This window comes from Nicotiana tabacum, chromosome 10 (genome assembly GCF_000715075.1).
Source record: "Nicotiana tabacum cultivar K326 chromosome 10, ASM71507v2, whole genome shotgun sequence".
NCBI lineage: Eukaryota > Viridiplantae > Streptophyta > Magnoliopsida > Solanales > Solanaceae > Nicotiana > Nicotiana tabacum.
The window spans coordinates 89,882,875-89,890,947 of NC_134089.1; the positions used below are offsets into that span (position 1 = coordinate 89,882,875).

General features: G+C 35.4%; 1 long non-coding RNA gene across 1 annotated transcript; it reads right to left on the bottom strand.

Moving 5' to 3' along the window:
* Positions 1–2,888: 2,888 nt before the first annotated feature.
* On the bottom strand, positions 2,889–7,740 carry LOC142164704 (uncharacterized). Its single transcript, XR_012695625.1, has 3 exons — positions 7,313–7,740; positions 6,823–7,225; positions 2,889–3,449 (listed from the first exon to the last, which is right to left on the bottom strand). It is a non-coding gene; the product is annotated as an uncharacterized LOC142164704 (long non-coding RNA).
* Positions 7,741–8,073: the final 333 nt, after the last annotated feature.

The following is an 8,073-nucleotide window of genomic DNA, read 5'->3' on the forward strand; positions in this document are numbered from 1 at the left end:
GAGTAGTCACCGGAGTTTCTGCTGGCGGAGGAGTCGCCACAGATGGAGTGAGTGCGGGAGAAATGGTAGTCACCGGAGAACTCGCCATCGGGGACTGTACCGGCGAAGTAGATGGACTGGATTTAGGAGCCGAGGACAAAGACACCGGAGACTTCGCCGGAGAAGAAACCGTGACGTGTGCCGGCGGCGATTTAGAAGGAGAAAATATCGGTGCTTGAGAAGGTGCATTTGTAATTTGAGCCCCACCGGAATTTAATACGAAAAATAGAAGAACAGCAATAGAAAATAATTTAGGCATAGTGCAATAAAATGAGAAAGAACAGAATATCTGAATAGGAAATTAGCAGGAAATTAATAGATAAATTCTGATGTTTTGGCTGATGATTAATGTGCGATGAACACTAAGGGAATGTTCGCACAGATATATAGGAAGTGAAACTAAACATTGTGTTTATTAGAAAAGTTAAAAGTAAAGTGACCGTTGGTACGGTCTGCATATATAGCCGTTATTCTAAAGTATTTTATTGACTAGTCCTAGTCCTAGTCCTAGTCCTAACGTTTCCTATTTTTAACAAGTTCTCTTACCACTTGTCAAAGACTCAAAATGAGCTGCTCCTTCAATTTCATTTTGTTTTAATTCCACATACACAAAGTTCTACTTGACTGTCCACAAGAAAAAAGACGAATATTGAAACAGAAAGATTTAGCAAGGAAGGAGTTTTCAGCAGGGAAGGGAAGGAGTTCATCTCGAATTGCCCTATACAAAGATTGGAAGTCTTTCTCACCTTTCTAGCGACATAAGCCCATCCAATCGAGAGAAGATACTTGGAGATTTGCGATATCAATTAGCTTAATTATAGTGTCAATTAAGCCCCATGTATAGTCTTTTAGCAAATGATCAGACAAGAGATCAGGGTCAACCGATTTAATTTTATCCATCGTCATTGAACTTTTGTGTTTGTTACCCAAAAGTTGCTTTTCTTTTTTGGTTACGTAAAAATCATTCAACTTTATGCTCATTACACAAAAGTCATTTTTCATTCTTTTGTTACACAAAAATCATTTTACTTTGCTCTAGTTATCACAAAAGTCATATTTTTACTTGAAAAGTCTATTATGCCCTTGTTATTATATAAACCTTCATATTTATGTAATACCTTCTATATTATATACTATATAATATACCTATGTATTTTATTTATAAATAAAATAACTTAATATTATTTTATTTATTATTTTTATAATATATTCGTATATTTAATTTTTTCTAACTTTAATTTTCAAGATATATTAGTAGCATTATTAAATTTGTCGGTAACTTTAATATATATTAGTAGAGAAAAAAATCGGCAAGTACATTTCTGTGAGAAAATTCGCAGATAAACAAACAAAGAAAATGATGAAAAAATCATATGTTAATCTGAAGGAAAATTCCTAGGTAACTCTACATGCGAATTTAGCTGGGGATATTTTTTTGGGGATTTACCTGAACAATTGTTTATTTTATACTACTGAAATTCGGAAAAACCCGTTAAAAAGAATCGACCAAAGTTGGTCGGTAATGACCAATAACCATCCAAAACACGACCATTAACGCGTTGTCGATATTTTGAAGGTCGAAAGGCCCTACCGACCAAAGATGGTCGGAAATTACCGACCAACTTTGGTCGGTCAATTAAATTCAAAAAAAAAAAAAATTGCTGGAAAAAAAGTTGTTTTATAATGTTATTTATAAATAAAATACATAGGTAAAAGTATATTATATAGTATATAATATAGAAGGTATTATATAAATATGAAGGTTTATATAATAACAAGGGCATAATAGACTACTCAAGTAAAAATATGACTTTTGTGATAACTAGAGCAAAGTAAAATGATTTTGTGTAACAAAACAAAGAAAAGTAACTTTTGTGTAATGAACACAAAATTTAATGATTTTTACATAACAAAAAAAAGAAAAGTGACTTTTGGATAACAAACACAAAAGTTCAATAACCATGGATAAAATTAACATTGAGTCAACCTATATATATTTGATTAAAAACAGTGTGCCATCCAATCGGGGCTAGAAAAGGGTGACTCGAATTTTTGTAGGAAATTTCACCTAACTATAACTAGCGAACTTGTTGCGCTTCGCACTATCATGAAAGATCTCATTATATTTGTGGAATAATCTTTTTTAATATTTAAAAGGTTTAAAAAAAAAATACAGGTTTTGAAGGACTAATTTCTGATATTAGCGTGTATTAATTCAAAATAGTTCTTCCCTCAACTCTTAGGCTCCACCAAAATCTTTCTTCATAATCTCTATATTTCTCGTGACTTCTTCTAAAAGTGATTAAAGAGCATTACAAGGGATTTGAATTAATAAATATTTGAAAGAGAACTTACAATGTTAGTAGTTATGGAGTGTTGTTGGAAAGACGAAATCCCATTCTAATTCTAGGATTCATGGAGTTTTACTCAAAGATAGAGAAGAAGAAAAAAGGAATAAAGAAGAAGAACTCGTCTTTGACAGAAGGTAAAGTTTGGTCTTCTAGAATGTTCGATACATTTGATGTCTGAACATCTTTATGAATTGAGTAGCTGAGATCAAGCCACGTGGAGGAAATCAATGGTCTTGCACAAACAAATGTGTCAACCAAACTTTATAGAGACATTGGGCTTCTGCATCAATCTTGGGCTTACATCCATTGGATTCAATGAATTAATTCGTTTTCCTTGGGCCTACTACAAGAAGCTGAAGATAAGATTAAGTTTTATATTTTGCACACATTTTTTTTCTTGTAAATAACATGTGAGTTTGTTATAGAATAGCCAATAGAATAAGAGACAAGTGTATAGGTAGTTATATCTTAAATTTCATTTTTGTTGTATATAAGTAGTAGTCTGTACAGTCTCTGGATTTATTCATTAGAATATATAGAAAAAATTTCAATTAAGAAATTTCTTCTTCAAATTCGTTCATCGTATCAGAGCAACTAGCTCGCTCCAACAATTCAATCAACTAATCTATCTATTACATCAGTTTTCAGTAGAACAAAATGGGTGACACAACCATCACTGCAGAAACCAGCAATGTTACAAAGGCTGTGAGCTATAATGTTAATCACCCCTATCACCTCGATAATTCTGATTCACTTGGTATGACTCTAGTCAAAACTTTATTTGATGGAAGAGGATACCCGGGATGGAGAAGATCTATTCTCTTGTCCTTATCAGCCAAGAAGAAACTTGGTTTCATCAATGGAGTTTGTCAATCTCCAGATCTGAATTCTCCAGAACATGAACAATGGAGTTGTGTGAATGACATGGTCATCTCTTGGATCTTTAATGCTCTTTCAAAAGATATTGCAGATAGTGTGATTTATTCCAAAACTGCAAAAGAGCTTTGGGACAGCCTTGAGCAGAGATTTGGGAGATCAAATGGAGCTAAACTTTATCATCTGCAAAAGGAATTATCAAGATTAGTACAGGGAAACAGTGATATTGCAGGATATTTCACTAAGCTGAAACGATTGTGGGATGAATTAGATACTTTGAATGTTATCATATGCTGCTCTTGTGTTTGTGTTTGTAAAGGAAAAGCAAAATTAACTAAGTCACTAGAGGATCAGAGGTTGATCTAATTTCTAATGGGATCTAATTTCTTGGTTTCCTCATGATGAATCATTTGCCTAGCATGGATAATGCTTATTCACTTCTCTTACAAGATGAAAATCAAAGAGAGGTTTATGCAAATGCACATTTTAACTCTCAATCAGTATCATTTATAGCAGCAGGAGAGAACAAGCAGCTTAATGCACAGCTTCTAGCTGATTTTGCAGCTTTTATGATCACAGGATACGAAAAAATTATCAGAAGGTCAGAAACCAGACACAAAAGGGAGCAGCCATGGCACCCAAACTCAACAACTCTGGACAAAGGTTTGTTAAGCCTCAGCAAAGATTCAAAGGAAAGAAGAAGTACAATCCAAATATGTCTTATACTTATTGTGGAAAAACAGGACATACACAAGAAGATTGCTACAGAATTATTGGATTTCCAGAGAATTTTGAGTTCACAAATCACAACGGATGTCATAATCAGATTAAGGGAAATGCAGTGGTGACAAATGAGGAACATGAAAATTCAGCAGGACAAGGCACTGAACTCAATGGCAATAATTTTGGACAGCAACTCAGCAAAGAATAGGTTGCAGAAATGATGCACATGTATAAGCAAGCAAACATAGCACAGGCAGGAAATACAAGAATCAATGCTAATGTAGTTGATGGTACTATTCTAAAATACTCAGGTTCATCATTCACTAGTTTAAAATCAGACACCTGGATCATTGATTCAGGTGCCTCAGAGCATATGTGTTTTGATCCTAATTCTTTCTTGTTTCTGTCTCTACCTTTGAACATCAATTTACGTAACTCTTTCAAGGTGATTGTTACTCATGTAGGGAGCATTTCTATTTTTCCTGGTCATATTCTGAACAATGTATTGCATGTTTCAGAATTCAAGTATAATTTGTTATCAGTTTATAGGTTTTGTGTTCAATTCAAGTATGATGTCCTTTTCACATCTATTGAGTGTGTATTGTAGGGCCTTTCAATGAAAGTCCTCAAGCTTTTGGTGAAGTTAGAGAAGGGCTCTACTTATTGGAACCAAGTAGTCTTAAGTCTAAGGGTCTGTTCAGTAGTGATGTATTTTCAATTCCAAAAGTAAAAAATTCCATTTGAGTCTGTTTCTTTTTCTAGTCCAGTTCAAGTTAATGTTGTTTCTGATTTTAAGCTTTGGCATGTAAAATTGGAACACCTCCCATTTTCAGCAATGAAACATTTAGATTTGCTTCATTGTAAATCAAATTCTGAGTTTATTTGCGATGTGTGTTCTAAGGCTAAGCAAACCAGAAACCCTTTCCCTGTCAGTAACATAAGGTCCAAGCATAAATTTGAACTTATACATATTGACACATGGGGACCTTATAAGTCAAATACTTACAATGGTTTCAGATATTTTCTTATTATAGTACATGACTGTAGTAGAGGAACATGGACATTTTTATTAAGTGCTAAAAGTAATACTTTCCCTATGCTTAAATCTTTTCTGTCTATGGTTGAGAGACAATTCAATGTGAAAGTCAAAGTGATAAGATCTGACAATGCACTGGAATTGGGAAAAGGTACACAAGAGGCAGTTTTCCTAGGTTCTCAAGGAATTTTGCATCAAAGGTCTTAGTGTAGCAACTCCTCAATAAAATGGAGTTGTTGAAAGGAAACATAGACACATCTTAGAGACTGCAAGAGGGTTGATGTTTCAATCAAAGCTACCTATGTCATATTGGGGAGAGTCTATCCTAACTGCCACACATCTTATTAATAGGATGCCTTCCAATGTTCTTAAAGGCAAAATACCATATGAGGTTTTGTTCCAGAAGAAGCCCAAGTATGATTATTTAAGTAATTTTGGATGCCTTTGTTATGCTTCAACATTAGCACAAGGAAGAGGAAAGTTTGATGAAAGGGAAACAACATGTGTTTTGGTTGGTTACCCCCTTCATCAAAAAGGATATAAGCTACTATAATTGTCCACATGAAGAGTATTTGTGTCAAGGGATGTGAAGTTTCATGAAACACACTTTCCTTTTGCTAAGAACAGACCTTCACACCAACCTATATTCCCAAGCTCAACCTTCAGTACATAATCTATCTACTTATCTCCATCACAGGATCAACCTTCACCTATCTCTTTAGAACTTGAAGTTTCTGACATTTTCTCTTCACCATCACCAAGATCTTCATCTACTTCTCACCATCCCCAATTATCTCCTAGCCCAGTTTCTTTTCCACCTATCCCAGATACACCACATACTAGCTCACATGTTCCTGCACCTAAACAGCCTACATTAGTGAGGAGGTCAGGAAGGGTTTCCAATCAACCAACCTACCTAAAGGATTATGTGTGTAGTAATATCATGTTCACAGATGTATGAGCTGTCTGTTTCACTCAACCAAGTAAACCTAGGGAGTACTGTTTTTCTTCTCTATCTCCCAACAATCAATATGTAATGCAATCAATTTCTACTCTCATAGAGCCTAAAAATTTTGGACAAGCTTGTCAACATCCAGGTTGGATAGAGGCTATGGACTCCGAGATTAAAGCTATAGAAGACAACCACACTTGGGATGTAGTTGAACTATCTAAATGGAAAAGAGTTCTACCTTGTAAACGGGTATATAAGTTAAAGCATCTATCAGATGGAAGAGTTGAAAGATTAAAGTCAAGGCTGGTGGTCAGGGGGGATGTCCAAAGAGAGGGAATAGATTATGGTAGGACCTTTTCACAAGTGGTGAAAATGACTACTATAAGATGTTTGCTCATTATTGCAGCCAAAAGAGATTGGAATTTGTCTCAATTGGATGTCAACAATGCATTTTTGCATGGTGATCTTCAGGAGGAGGTATACATGAAGTTTCCTTCAGATTTAATACATCTTAGCCCTAAGCATATTTGTTTACTAAGGAAGTCATTATATGGGTTGAAGCAACCTTCCAGGCAATGGTATGCTAGGCTTGCAGGGGCTTTGAGTTTTAAGGGGTATTCTTCATCATTAATGATTATTCTCTATTCTTTAAACGCATAGGAAGCCTGATTTCTATCATATCTATCTATGTAGATGACATTCTACTAACTGGAGATGACTTGGAAGAGATTCAACACATCAAGGACTTTCTAAACACTGAATTCAAAGTCAAAAATCTAGGAAGCTTTAGGGATGGAAATTCTGAGAGAAAAGGAAGGTTTCATTGTGAGTCAAAGGAAATTTACCTTGGACATGTTGCAGGAGTTTGATGTTTCTCACTTGGCTCGAGTCACTTCTCCTCTTGATCCTTCCTTCCAAACTTCAACCAGATGATGGCTGACCTTTGCAAAATCCCACAGTGTATCGTTATCTAGTTGGGAAATTGAACTATCTGACTAACATTCGCCCATGTCTTTCCTTTGCAGTTCTTACTTTCAGCCAGTACATGTAGAAAACCTATCTCCCTCACTTTATTGCTGCATTGCGATTGTTGAAATACTTGAGCTCCGATCCGGGACAAGGAATTCTTCTCTCAACAACACCATTATTTTCCTTGCTTGCATTTTGTGATGCTGATTGGACTTCTTGCAAGGATTCCAGAAGGTCTGTAAATGGGTTTTTCATCACACTAGGAGAAGTACCAATTTCCTAGAAATCAAAGAAACAAATATCAATTTCTTTATCATCTACAGAGGTAGGATACAGATCTATGCGAAGAGTAACTGCAGAACTTACTTGGCTTGTTCGACTTCTTGAGGATCTCTCTGCACCAGTAAACCTTCCCATACCTCCTCACTCTAACAACAAAGTAGCCATTCACATCGCCTGTAACCCCGTCTTCCATGAATGCACAAAACATGTCGAGATTGATTGTCATTTTGTGCGTTAACAGTTCCTTTCCGGACTAAATACCCTATCTTTTGTTCCTTCTAAAGACCAATTGGCGGATCTTTTCACAAAACCACTTTCAGGGGTTTATCACTCAGAGATTTTGATCAAGTTGGGGGTTACAAAGTTACCCTCTAAATTGAGGGGGGATGTTGGGAAGATGAAAGCCCATTCAAATTCTGGGATTCATGGAATTTTACTCAAAGATAGAGAAGAAGAATAAAGGAAGAAAGAAGAAGAACTCGTCTTTGACAGAAGGTAAAGTTTGGTCTTCTAGGATGTTCGATACATTTGATGTCTGAATATCTTTGTGAAGATTTGAGTAGCTGAGATCAAGCCACGTGGAGGAAATCAAAGGTCTTGCACAAACAAATGTCTCGACCAGATTTTATAGGGACATTGGGCTTCTACATCAATCTTGGGCTCACATCCATTGAACTCAATGAATTAATTCGTTTTCCTTGGGCCTACTAGAAGAAGCTGAAGATAAGATTAAGTTTTGTATTTTGCACATATTATTTATTCTAGCATGTGAGTTTGTTATAGAATAGCCAATAGAATAGGAGACAAGTGTATAGGTAGTTATATCTTAGATTCCATTTTTGCTA